Genomic DNA, 14,368 nt, shown 5'->3' on the forward strand with positions numbered 1-14,368 from the left:
CACTACACTAATGCTGGGGTTGATACAAGCAAATCGGGTTTGACACTGTCCCGGTCCAAAGTGAGGCTCACAGTCTCAATACTCATTTTATAGATGAGCTAACTGAGGCCCAGAGAAGTGAAGTGACTTGCCCAAGGTCACACAGAAGACAGGTGGCAGAGCCGGAATTAGAACCCATGACCTTGGTTGATGAAAATGGCATCGGTTTAAAGACTACCTACCACAAAATAGGAAATGCATCAACACCTCCGAGCTACTGATGACCAAATCGAAACAATTGTTTACAAAATCCTGACATGGGATTTAGAGTTTGGGCTAGGTTATGCAGATAAACAGAGGTGGGATACCAGAGTGGGAGAGATCTGGTAAATGCTGAATGTCACAGTCCAAGGGCAAGGGAGAACAAGGAGGGAATTGCCATTTTACAGATGAGGAAACTGAGGTACAGGGAAATGAAGTGACGTGCCCAAGTTCATCCAGAATACAAGTGGCAGAGTTAGGTTAAAACCCAGTTCCTATGACTCTAAATCCCATACTCTTTCCACTAGGCCACACTGCTCCCAGTTGCAATATGTTTTTAAAGGAATCATTTCACGACAGTATCAAGTGAATGTAAATAAGATGTATACTTGACTATTTTTGTGCGCTATAACAATAGAATCTATTTGTAGACACCACCAAAAATATTAAAGAGTAATGATGAAAATGTGTTTTTTTGAATGTGAATGCAAAATAAAAATCAGGAAGACTGGAAAACTTACACTAGTCAGATTTGTTGATGCTGAAAAGGTCTGAAGGAGTGAGGCTTTATCCTGTCTCTCTGCTTACCTCTTCACATGGTAAGGTCCTTTACAGATGAAAGACAAAATAGGCCTTTAAAGCAGAAAATTCAGATTGTCTAGCTACAAGGTCAGCAGTCAGCAATTCATTTTAATAAATCTTCTCAGGGAAATGCATTTAGTTGTAGTAATTCACATTCTGTTCACCAGACCTCTTTGCTCATTAAGGAGACAGGACAATGAATAGACCAGGGAGGACATTCTGAACATCCCCTTTTCAAATCTATAACCACGAAAGAGGAAAAAATTGGAGTTAATAGCTCTCCCTCCAGCCCCACTCTCAAATTGCTCTTGCTCAGATTATTCTTTAGGTTACAGAATGGCATTTTAAGTCGTCTCTATAGGAGTGTGGGGACCTATTGTAATACTTAAGGCTCTGAGTCTCTGTAGAACTTCTTACCTCCCTTTCTGGTAATGTCTTTATGCCAAAAGCAGCAGTTACGCCTTACGTGAATTTGGCTAGCTCTTTGGGAAAATACCTGTGTCCTTGACTAATTGGTTCTTTTCATTACGAGCCTCATCTTGCAACAGGTTCTTGGCTACATTCTTGAAAGTGGCACCAGGTATTATGTAGACTCTGACATTAACTCCCATCATGGGTGGGGCGGGGGGGTTGAGAGGGCTCCGCACCCTGTGGATATGTTTTGAACAATAATGACATATAAGATTGCATCATTTGAATGGACTGTCCCTGATGCTATGTCTATTCTTTGAATTCAGAGAGGATTGCTGCAATCCCCCATTGAATTTAGCATGTTACATGTGAGCCTTACTGGGGTTCAGACTCTGAAGAGACTCTTGGGGATGAAAACCCCAGCAAGGTGAATTCCTACTGCAAAACACCTGCCAGCAGTTCATCCATCAGTGAAGTTCACAAAAAGGGTTCATTGACTGGTACACTTCCCTTGAGAGCTTTTGATAGAACAGAGAACCTTCCCATCTCTGCCATTCACCTTCTTAGCCTTTCACCTTACCGATTTTTCAGTGTTTCTAGATGCCTTACTTTGGCCAGCAAGCAGCCAGGACTGCTGGTTGTGGCCAATCAGTTCTCTGACTTAACTAAATGCAAATCTCCTATACAGATGGAGAGGGATAGAAGGAAGAGTTGAGATGTTTCTTCAAGCAAGAGGGGAAGAATCAAGCTTTACTTGTAAACTTCGATTTCAAAATCTGCTTACAGATGGGTTTCCAAATTTTAGATCCTGCTGGACGTGCTCCCTCTAGTTATTTGTAGCATATCCCGTGGCTCAGTGAAAAGAACCCGGGCTTTGGAGTCAGAGTTCATGGGTTCAAATCCCGACTCCGCTATTTGTCAACTGTGTGATTTTGGGCAAGTCACCTAACTTCTCTGTGCCACAGTTACCTCATCTGTAAAATGGGGATTAAGACTGTGAGCCCCCCGTGGGTCAACCTGATAACCTTGGAATCTCCCCCGCGCTTAGAACAGTGCTTTGCACATAATGAGCACTTCATAAATGCCATTATCATTATTAATATCTCAAGAGCCCAATTCTCCCTTCCTGCTGATCCTGCTGCCAGGGCATATTTGTCAGTTCCTGCACTCACTACCGAGTCCCCTAAAGGGTGTGACCTCCATGGTATCCTCAGCAGACTACATATGAAATAGTAATGATAATGATAATTGTGAAATTTGTTAAGTGTTTACTATGTGCCAGGCACTTTACTAAGTGCTTGGGTGGATATATGCAAATCGGGTTGGATACTGTCCCTTTCCCATGTGGGGTTCACAGTCTCAATCCCCATTTCACAGATGAGGTCACTGAGGCTCAGAGAAGTGAAGTGACTTGCCGAAAGCAGCAGAAAAGTGGTGGAATATGTTGAAATTACATTAACTCTTTGACCAGCAGCAGGCACGTGACAAACAGAGGAGGGGCTGAGGGGTGGTGTTATTTGCCTAAGAGGTATTTGATTGGATTATGGATGTGCCTGGGCTCCCCTATCTCATTGACCTCCATCTTGTTAAAGGGAGTGATGTACAACTTGCTAATGAGTTGACGATTCCTTTGGAAGATTTCCTAGTTCTAGAATGCAATCTGAAGCAATATGGGAGGGGTTGGGTTCTAAACCTGGCCCTGCCACTTGTCTGCTTTGGTCCTTGAGTCAACTGCTTAGTACAGTGCTCTGCACACTGTAAGTGCTCAATAAATATGATTGAATAAATGAATGAAGTCACTTCTCTGTGTCTCAGTTACCTCATTATAAAATGGGGATTAAGTCTGTGAGCCCCATGTGGGACATGGACTGTATCCAACCTGATTAGCTTGTCCTTACCCAAGCACTTATTACAGTGCCTTTATATACTGTGATTTATTTATTTATATATCTATTCATTCATTTATATTAATGTCTGTCTCCCCCTCTGGACTGTGAGCTCATTGTGGGTATGGAATGTGTCTGCTTGTTGTTATACTATACTCTCCCATGTGCTTAGTTTACCATAGTGCTTTAGACATAGTAAGCACTCAATAAATACAATTGAATGAATGAATTAATGCCTGGCATACAGTAAGCACCTAACAAATACCATTAAAAAAATAAAGCATTACAAAACAAAAGAAAAAAACTAACTCTACAGCTTCTTACCCCTTTTGACGAAGACATAGTGGTAACAGCCAGTCATAAATCGTATTTATCGAGTGCTTGCTGTTTGCAGAGCTCTATACTTAGTCCTTGGAAGAGTACACTACAACATTATAACAGTCACATTCCTTGCCCACAATACGTTTGATGTCTAGAGGTGGAGACATACATTAATATAAATAAAATTATAGATGTGCATGTAAGTTCGGCGGGGCTGGGAGGGAGGAGGAATAAAGGGAGCAAGTCAAGGCGATGCAAAATGGAGTAAAAGAGGAAAGGAGGTCTTAGTCAGGGAAGGTCTTTTGGAAGAGATGTAATTTCAATGAGACTTCAAAGAGGGAGAGAGTAATTGCCTGTTGGTTATGAAGAGGAAGGGAATTCCAGTCCTGAGGCGAGATGTGGGTGAGCGGTTGATGGTGAGATAGATGAAATTGAGGTCCAGTGAGAAAATTGGCATTAGTATTAGGAAAATGAAGTCTTCAGGAAGATTCCAAGTGTGCTGGAGCCTTGTGTGTTTTGAAAGGCCACTTTAATGGACACCATCTCTACTTCTGACTGATTCCCATTCTTAAGTGGATGTTATCTACAGAGACCTTCAATGTAGATGAGTTGGCATTTGTGGACAATATTTTCATCCATGCACTCTGTCTGAATTAATGCATTACTTCTGGCTAAATCCATGAAATACTCTTGAAGAAAGATTCTCTTTGGGTGTGAAATATTCCTTCTCCACCAAATGTGGTCACTGGGGGCCAAGGGTTGGTTAGGTTTGGGAATGGAACAGGGAACATCCAGGAATAGGACTGGTGAATCTGGACTAAACTGTCCATCAGAAAGACCCCTGCCAATCGGGCTAGAAGAAAGGCAAGGTTGGAGTGTAAGCCCAACTTTTGCTTGAATTTAAAGAGAAATCTGTTAGAGAACAAAATAGAACATTCAGTAAAACCAAGGGGACTTGCCGTACATAATAAAACCAAATATTAAATAAACATGGAATGGATTAATTTTAGTAGGACTGTGCTCTCTTCATCTTTTTTTTTGTTTTGTTTTCTGAACTGATAATTTTGCTTCCTGTTGCCAAGATGTAACACTGGCTATTTTCCTAAGGGAGCATTCTATTTGTCAGATTCAACTCTTTTGTCCTCTAGACTGTAAGAGTGTTGTGGGCGGTGAATGTGTCTACCAACTATGTTATATTTTACTCTACAGAGCACTTAGTAGAATGCTCTGCTCAGAGGAAGTGTTCAATAAATACCATTGATTGATTTTGTCTATTAACAACGTTATCAACCTAAAGTGCCCACTGATGCCGTCTCCACTTGACAAATGTGTGAAATCAGAGATGCAAGTCATACAAGCAAGTGAGCCATCTCTTTTGCTTGAAATACACAGACAAATGAGCTGCAAAATTTCCCTCCAAAACTATCTGAAAATTTTTCTCAGCTATCTTCTCTGAATCACCAGTGGATATTTGGTTGCAAGGTTCTGGTGACTGGCAATTTGACAATGATCATAAGGGGAACAGAAATGATTTCTCTTTTGCGCTCAAAATCCAGTGAAAATGTATTTTTCCTTTCCTACATTTCTACTTATTTTTCTAAAGCAAAATTCAGTTTGGCATCATCTTGGGCAAACCTTCCGTAAAGGGAGACTGGTCATACTGCCATGAGGCTGATTGAACAGAATGTTATGAGGTTTCTGAATATCTGTAGAATCCAGTTTAAATGTGAGAGGAGAAATAGTGAACCTAATGACTCTGCTTCAGGGCAGACCTAGAGCAAGGATGGACAAATCGAGTCATGTAGAGACGTTTGCCACAGTCTGGGCAAACTATATTCTTTCTGACTGACCTGGAGAAGTCACCAAGTTTTTAGTGCACTTAAAGGTCCTCCTTCATAAAGGATCAAGATGTTCTGAGAGGAGGATCTTGAGCTAATATTGCAGAGAAAGATTGGCAATCAAAGGAAATTGGACTAAAATTCATTGCTGCTTTAAATCCAGACTTTCCTCCAAGAAAATAGATCTCAGATTTAGTTTGGGTTTATCCAGAAGCCACCTGGGATCTTATGGAATCTCAGACCTGGTGCTTTTCTAGTTTTTAGGATTTTGTGTCTTTGGCAGGGGTAAGAAAATTAAGCTGAGAAACATGGTTGTGGCTGGAATGGAGTAGCCACCAGTTCCATGTTAACCGTGTTAGGCTTGTGTCTGTTTTACCTCAAGGAGACTGTAACTGGAGCAAGCCATTGCTGGAGTTGGGTGAACAAGGAAAAGAGGAATAAATCCACATCTACAAAGGCACAGAAAGTGAATATTTGGATGGGTCTTTAATCACTCCTCCCAAGCTAAAGAAGTCACACTTTGTTTTTATCTTAGAGAAATCAGGATACTATAAATTGATCAGTTTACTGAGCACCTACTGTGTGCAAAGCACTGCACTAAGCACTTGGGAGAGTACAATCGAATTAACAGACATGGTCCTTGCCCTTAAGGAGCTTGCATTTTAGCAGGGGAAATAGATACTGAAATAGTGTAGAGAGACAAGGAAAGAGCAAAAGAGGACGCCTACATGAATTAATACTTGAAGAATTTATTATATAAGATGTGGACATAAGTGTTATGGAAGCTTGAGTTTGTAGGTAATCCGGTGGCACCGAAGTGCTGAGATGGCAATTGAAGGAAACATAGCCTGAGGAGAGGAAATAATTAATCAGAGTAGATCGCTTTGTCAGAAATATGATTTCAGTAACACTTTGAAATTTGGGAGTTTGAGGAAGTTGGGGAAGGGGTTCTGTAGGATTTGCAGAGGGAGGGAGTTCCAGGCAGAGAGAAAAAATACATGAGAAAGCAATCCCTAGCTGAAGAGACAAGAATGAAGCACGGTCTGGGCGGAGCAAAGAGTGCTAGTAGGGTGCAGTGAGAAAAGAGAGTGGATAAGTAGGAAGGACAGAGTTTATTGAGTGTTTTAAAGCCAGTGATTAGGAGTTCCTACTTAATGTGGAGAGGTCTGGAAAACCATTGGAGGTTTTCAAGGAGTAGAGAGATGTGGCAGAACAACATATTAGAAAGATCAACATTTTAGAGAACCAGTGTGACCAAAGGATAGAGCACGGGTTTGGGTGTCAGAAGGACCTAAGTTATAATCCCTGCACTGTCCTTAGCTTGCTTTGTGACCTTGGGAAAGTCACTTCACTTCTTTGTGCCTCAATTACTTCATCTGTAAAACGGGGATAAAGACTGTGAGCCCACTTTGGGACATGAACTGTGTCCAACCTGATTAACATGTACCTACCCCAGCACTTACTATAGTGCCTGGCACATAATAAGCATTTAACAAATACAATAAAAATAAATTCTGGGCTCAGAATGAAATATGGATAAGAGAGTGGAGTAACTGACCTGGATGTCAATACAGGAGTATGTCTCTGAGAGGGAATATCTTGCCTGCTACTTGCTAGTTTATGAAATGAGCTACTGAGGTTGGGGGACAATACTACAAACATCATAGGAAATTATCCACTTTAATATTAAACATTTAACAAATATATCTCTTCCATTCTGGCTGATCATGACTTCAATTACTTTTTTCCTCTCATTAAAAGGAATTTTATTCTAACACTTATTGGCCAGCATTTTTCTCTAATGATGATCATGTCTGGAGACTGTAAAGTCCATATGAATGTCTGTTTCTCCTTCATGTGCTTATATCAAGGCAGCCAATTGGAAAATTACTTATTTAGGGCACCAATAAGCCCCATAAAACTTTGAATTCATTCATTCATTCTTTCATTCATTCAATCGTATTTATTGAGCAAATACTGTGTGCAGAGCACTGTACTAAGCGCTTGGGAAGTACAAGCTGGCAACATATAGAGACGGTCCCTACCCAACAGCGGGCTCACAGTCTAGAAGACAACAAAAGGAACATATTAACAAAATAAATAGAATAGTAAATATGTACAAGTAAAATAAATAGAGTAATGAATATGTACAAACATATATACAGGTTCTATGGGGAGGGGAAGGAGGTAAGACGAGGGATGGGGAAGAGGGAGGACGGGGAGAGAAAGGAGGAGCCTCAGTCTGGGAAGGCCTCCTGGAGGAGGTGAGCTCTAGGTAGGGCTTTGAAGGGAGGAAGAAGCTAACTTGGCAGTTGTGCGGAGGGAGGGAATTCCAGGCCAGGGGGAGGACGTGGGCTAGAGGGTCGATGGTGGGACAGGTGAGAATGAGGCACAGTGAGGAGGTTAGTGGCAGAGAAGTGGAGGTTGTGGACTGCGCTGTAGAAGGAAAGAAAGGAGGTGAGGTAGGAGGGGGCGAGGTGATGGAGAGCCTTGAAGCCGAGAGTGAGGAGTTTTTGCCTGGTGCATAGGTTGTTTGGTAGCCACTGGAAATTTTTGAGGAGGGAAGTAACATGCGCAAAGCCTTTCTGCACAAATGTGATCCGGGAAACAGCGTGAAGTATAGATTTAAGTGGGGAGAGACAGGAGGATGGGAGATCAGAGAGGAGGCTGATGCAGTAATCCAGTTGGGATAGGATGAGAGACTGAACGAGCAGGGTAGTGGCTTGGGTGGAGAGGACAGGGCGGATCTTGGCGATGTTGCAGACGTGAGACCGGCAGGTTTTGGTGATGGATTGGATGTGAGGGTTGAACGAGAGAGTGGAGTCGAGGATGACACCAAGGTTGTGGTCTTGTGAGATGGGAAGGATGGTAGTGCCGTCAACAGAGACGGGAATGTCAGGGAGAGGGCAGGGTTTGGGAGGGAAGATAAGGAGTTCAGTCTTGGACATATTGAGTTTTAGGTGGCGGACAGACATCCAGATGGAGATGTCTTGAAGGCAGGAGAAGACACGAGCCTGAAGGGAGGGAGAGAGATCGGGGCAGAGATGTAGATTTGGGTGTCATCAGCATAGAGATGATAGTTGAAGCCGTGGGAGCGAATGAGTTCACCAAGGGAGTGAGTGTAGATAGAGAACAGTTAGGGGATGGGATGGGGAGGAAACTCCTTACCATCAGCTTTAAAGCACTTAATCACCTTGCCCCTCCTACCTTTCCTCACTACTCCCTACTATAACCCAGCCCAGACACTTCACTTCTCTCGTGCCAACCTACTCACTGTACCTTGATCTTGTCTATCTCGTTGCCCACCTCTTGCCTATATTCTGCCTCTGTCCCGGTTGCCCTTCCTCTTCATATCCAACAGATGATCACTCTCTCCACCATCAAAACCTCGTTGAAGGCATATCTGCAAGAGGATTTTCCTGAAGTATGGATTAGTGTGGAGAGAAATGGGAGGCAGGGAGGTTAGAAAGGAGGTGATTATAGTGATCAAGATGGGTTAGGACAATGCTTGGATTAACGTGGTTTGGATGGAGAGGAAAAGACAAGCTTATTCATGGTTTAGTGGAAAGAGCATGGGCTTAGGAGTCAGAAGTCATGGGTTCTAATTCCAGCCCCTCCACTTCTCAGCCATGTTATTTTAGGCAATGCACTTAACTTCTCTGTGCCTTAGTACCTCATTTGTAAAATGGGGATTAAGACTGAGAGTCCAATGTGGGACATCCTGATCACCTTTTATCTGATACAGTGTGTAGAACAGTGCTTTACACATAGTAACCGCTTAACAAATACCAACATTATTATTATTATTATTACTACAACCCAGCCCACACACTTCACTTCTCTAATGTCAACCTTCTCTTTCCCCCTAGATCTCATCTATCTCACCACCAACCCCTCACCCATGTCCTTGCCATGGCAAGCCACTTAACTTCTCTGTGTCTCAGGTACCTCATCTGCAAAATGGGGATTAAGATTGTGAGCCCCACGTGGGACAATCTGATTACCTTGTATCTACCCCAGCACTTAGGACGGTACTTGGCACATAGGAAGCACTTAACAAATACCATCATTATCATCATCATATCCTAACTCTGGCCAGGAATGCCCTCCCTCTTCCTATCCAACAGACATTTACTCTCCCCCCCGTCAAAGCCTTATTCATGGTACATCTCCTCCAAGAGGCCTTCCCTGATGAAACTCTCATTTCCCTCTTGACTTGCTCCCCTCATTCATCTCCGACCCAGGCCCACAGAACTTATGCACACGTCCATAATTTATTTATTTATATTAATGTCTGTCTCCCCCTCTAGACTGCAAGTTCAGTGTTTACAGGGAATGTGTCTGTTAGATTGTTGAGTTCTCCACCCCTGTTCCCTCTCCCTCTCTCCAGGCTCATATTCCCTCCTACCTTCAGGACATCTCCATCTGGATGTCTGCCCACCATCTAAAACTGAGCATGTCCAGGACTGAGATCCTTATCTTCCCTCTCAAACCCTGTCCTCTCCCTGACTTTCCCATCACTGTAGACGGCAATGCCATCCTCCCATCTCACAAGCTGGCAACCTTGGTGTTATCCTTGACTTTGCTCTCTCATTCACCCCACAAATCCAATCCATCACCAAAACCTGCCAGTCTCACCTCCACAGCATTGCCAAAACCCACTGACGCTTCTATCACTGTGAGCCTGGGAGTCAGAGACCCTGGGCTCTAATCCCAGATCAGCCACTAATCTGCTATGTGACCTTAGGCAAGTCACTTCATTTCTCTGGGCCTCATTTGCCTCCTCTGTAAAATGGGGATTAACTACAGCTCTCCCTTCAATTTAGACTGTGAGCCGGATGAGGGACAGGGATTGTATCTGATCTGATTATCTGGTATCTACTCCAGGGCTTAATACAGTCCTTGGCACGGAGTAAATATTTAACACCTAGTATCATTGTTATCCTAGCTCCTGGCTCTAGACAGAGATTATTTTTCTATCCTAAACAATTGGTTCTCTGGAGATGAAAATAGAAAGAAAGCTCCGTGGCTCCCAGATTCTTGTTCTGAAGATGTAGGAATGATTATATTGGCTCTGAGGAACATAGGGACCCAATCCTTTGAGATTTTGACAGCATATCTGACAGTCGCCAGTAGCTATTAGGCAAATGGGTGGTAGGGCTTAATTGTCAATGCTCAGTCCAGAGAATATGAACTTATAGTCAGGGAATCAAGGTCCTTTAAATATAACCCAAGAGAAGCAGTCTGCCCCACCAAAACCTTTTGTCCCACTTAACCCAGCCACAGACAATAAAAGGCAACCTGTTGTAAGCCTCCCTCTGGATTCAAATAATAATAATAATTGTGGCATTTGTTAAGTGATTACTACGTGCCAGGCATTGTTCTAAGTGCTGGAGTGGTTACAAGCAAATTGGGTTGGGCATGGTCCCTTCCCACTTGGGACTCATAGTCTTAGCCCCCATTTTACATATGAGGTAGCTGAGGTACAAAGAAGTCAAGTGATTTGCCCAAGGTCACACAGGAGATAAATTGCAGAGCCAGGCTTAGAGCACTGATCCTTCTGAATCCCAGGCTCCTGCTCTATCCACTAAGCCATGCTGTTTCCTTGCAAGGATAGGGTGAACTGTGGCCTGAGAACAAGTATGTACTCATGTTCTTTCAACCCAGAGAGGAAAAGGAAATAGAGATGTATTGGGAGATCAGTCAATCAATCAATCAAATTCATTGAGTGCTTATTGTGCCCAGAGCACTGTACTAAGTGCTAGGGAGAGTACAGTACAATAAAGTGGGTAGACACGTTCCTTGTCCACAAAGAGTGTGCAGTCTAGAAGGAGATGGGAGAGGCAGGGAATGTTGGGAAATATTTTCTAGCCTGATTTATTCATCCATTCAATCGCATTTATTGAGCGCTTACTGTGTGCAGAGCACTCTGTTAACCACTTGGAAAGTACAAGTCTGCAACATATAGAGACAACCCAACAATGGGCTCACAGTCTATAAGGGGGAGACAAACAACAAAAACAAAGCATGTAGACAGGTGTCAAAATCATCAGAACAAATAGAATTAAAGCTATACGCACATTATTAACAAAAGAAATAGAATAGTAAATATTTACAAGTAAAATAAATAGAGTAATTAATCTGTACAAATATATACAAATGCTGTGGGGAGGGGAAGGAGGTAGCGTGGGGGTGATGGGGAGGAGGAGAGGAAAAATTATGAAAATTGAACACTACTAGTAAAGCATATTTAAAGTTACTTTCGAATTCAGTAACCCTAATAATGACTGGGTCATTTGTTCTGTACTTACTCCATGCCAAGCATCGTACTAGGCTCTGTGGTAGATACAAGATAATCAGTTCAGACACAGAACCTGTCCCACCTGGGACCCATAGTCTAAGAGGGATTGAAAACAGGTACTGAACCTCATTTCACAGATGAGGAAATTTAGGCACAAGGAAATATTTGCCCAGGGTCACACAACAGACAGGTAGCAGGAGTTGGGATTAGAATTCAGATCTACTTGTTTCTTGCTGTGTGCTGTTTCCCCTAGGCTATACTGCTTCTCAGGCATGTCTGCAGGTCTCTGCCCAATATGTGGAAATATTGGCTGGAAATATTGGCTAAAACTGGGTCTTGGCTGGATTAGGGGGGCTGGGTGATCTGTTTCCTATCAACCTCGATGGTATTTAGTGAGTACTTAATGTGTGCTGAGCACTATACTAAGCACTTGGGAGAGTACAACAGATTTGGTAGACAGTTCCCTGCCCACAACAAGCTCACATGGAGTGGAACTGAGCAGTCTATATAGGAAGGAGAACAGGTATTTGTTCCTCATTTTACTGATGAGAAAGTGAGGCACAGAGAGGCATCCAAAATCACTCAGGAAGCATGTGGCAGAGCTGCGATTAGAATACAGGTCCTGTGACTTCCAGGCCTCTGCCTTTACCACTGTGCCACACTATAGTATTAGTCTTGTTATGCGTCAAGGTTTCTTGTAAGCTTTCCTTTCCTTTGAAAGGTCCTTGAGACAGTTATCCAGGTTCAATCAATCAATCAATCATACTGAGCACGACCATGTGCAGAGCACTGAATTAAACATTTGGGAGAATACAATATAGCAATATAATAGTTATATTCCCTGCCCACAGTGAGTTTACAGACTAGAAAGGAAGACAGGCATTGAGCTGGATAAATAAATTAGGGATATGTACCTAAGTGCTGTGGGGCTGAGGTGAGGGGTGAATAAAAGGAGCAAATCAGGAAGTTATAGAAGGAAGTGGGAGAAAAGGAAATGAGGGCTTAGTCAAGGAAGGCCTCTTGGTGGAAATGTGTTGATCAAGAGTTGAGCAAGCATTGCTCTAGTCTGGTGGCTGCTCTAGGAGGACACATGTATGGAGATGTGCCGGGCAGTCTAGTCCACTTTGCACAGACCAATGACAACCTGAAGGAAAATATAGCAGAAAACTGCTTGGAGAAGCAGTGTGGCCTGGTGAAGAGAGCCCAGGCCTGGGAGTCAGAAGGACCTGAGTTCTTATCCTGACTCTTCCGCTTGTCTGCTGTGCAACCTTGAGAAAGTCGCTACACTTTCTGTGCTTCATTTACCTCATCTGTAAAATGGGGATCAATACTGTGAGCTGATGTGGGTCGATAGCTTTAATTCTATTTGTTCTGACGATTTTGACACCTGTCTACGTTTTGTTTTGTTGTCTGTCTCCCCCTCTAGACTGTGAGCCCGTTGTTGGGTAGGGACCGTATATGTTGCCGACTTGTACTTCCCAAGCGTTTAGTACAGTGCTCTGCACACAGTAAGCGCTCAATAAATACGATTGAATGAATGAATGAGCCCAATCACCCCAGCGCTTATTACAGTGCCTGTCACATAGTAAGCACTTAACAAATACCACAATTATTATTACTAAAATTTTTCACAGCTAAGGACTTAATTCAACAGCACAGAGCTTGAAAGCAGAAACTGAATTCCCCCCTTTGCTGTCTGTGAGCAGACCCGAGAGTTCTCTGTCTCTACCTGCAGGTATTTGCTCTTCAAGATCAGGGATCAAATCTATTAACTCTATTTTAAGAATAATTATTATTATTATTATTATGGCATTTGTTAAGTGATTACTATGGGCAGAAAACGGTATTAAGCACTAGGGAAAAGACAAAGGCTGGCTACAGTCCATGTGCTACATCAGCTTCACAGTCTAAGCAAGAGGGAGAACAGTCACTGAATCCCCAACAGTCCCCGAATCCCCCTTTTACAAATGAGGAATCGGAGGCAGAGAGAAGTAAAGTGACTCGCCCTAGCACCCTCCACAGGCAAGTGCCAGAGTTGGGATTAGAATCCTCGTGCTCTGACTCCCAGGCCCATGCTCTTTCCTCTAGGTCGTACTTGACAATGCTCAACACAGAATAGAAGCTCAGTAAATACTGTTGATGGAGTTATTGATTGAGGATTTGCTGCAATCTCTTTTCTCCTGCCTCTTTTCAGATTTTTGTCCTGAGACCAAAATGGGAGAAGGTAAACTCTTGGGCACATACAAGAACTACTGAAATTTCTCTCAACCTCCTTCTTGAAAAGCTTGTAAAACAGAGTTCGTTGCACTTTGCTTTCCCTCTTCATTACAAACTGCTGATCCCTCATTCCTTAGTGAAGGGACAAAAACCCACCTGAGTTACAATAATGAGGAAATAATTCAAAGATTAATTATATTTAGATTCAGTTCAAAAGGCCAAAGGTAAATTCTTTTACAATGTTGGCAATAGAAACCCTAATCATGAGTGTTCCTTTTCACATGGTATCTCCTCCAGCAAAATGGCATGTGGAACACTGATGCAAAGAATTCCTGTTCCTCATGGCCCTAATTGCCAACGATTGATGGTTTCAGCAACATTTGAATACAGTAGGAATTGCACTCCTGAGGGCAAAACCTTCCAATAAAAGGACTACGTATGGATATGTGAAAGACAGTTCAGTCTGAAACCATTCTACCTTAGAATTATCCAGATAATGGCCTAAATTTTTGCCTTAGCTATGGTCTTTCACACCTGGCTTGTTTGTACAGCTATAACAAACCCTACCTATG

This window comes from Tachyglossus aculeatus, chromosome 5, assembly GCF_015852505.1.
Source record: "Tachyglossus aculeatus isolate mTacAcu1 chromosome 5, mTacAcu1.pri, whole genome shotgun sequence".
Lineage (NCBI taxonomy): Eukaryota > Metazoa > Chordata > Mammalia > Monotremata > Tachyglossidae > Tachyglossus > Tachyglossus aculeatus.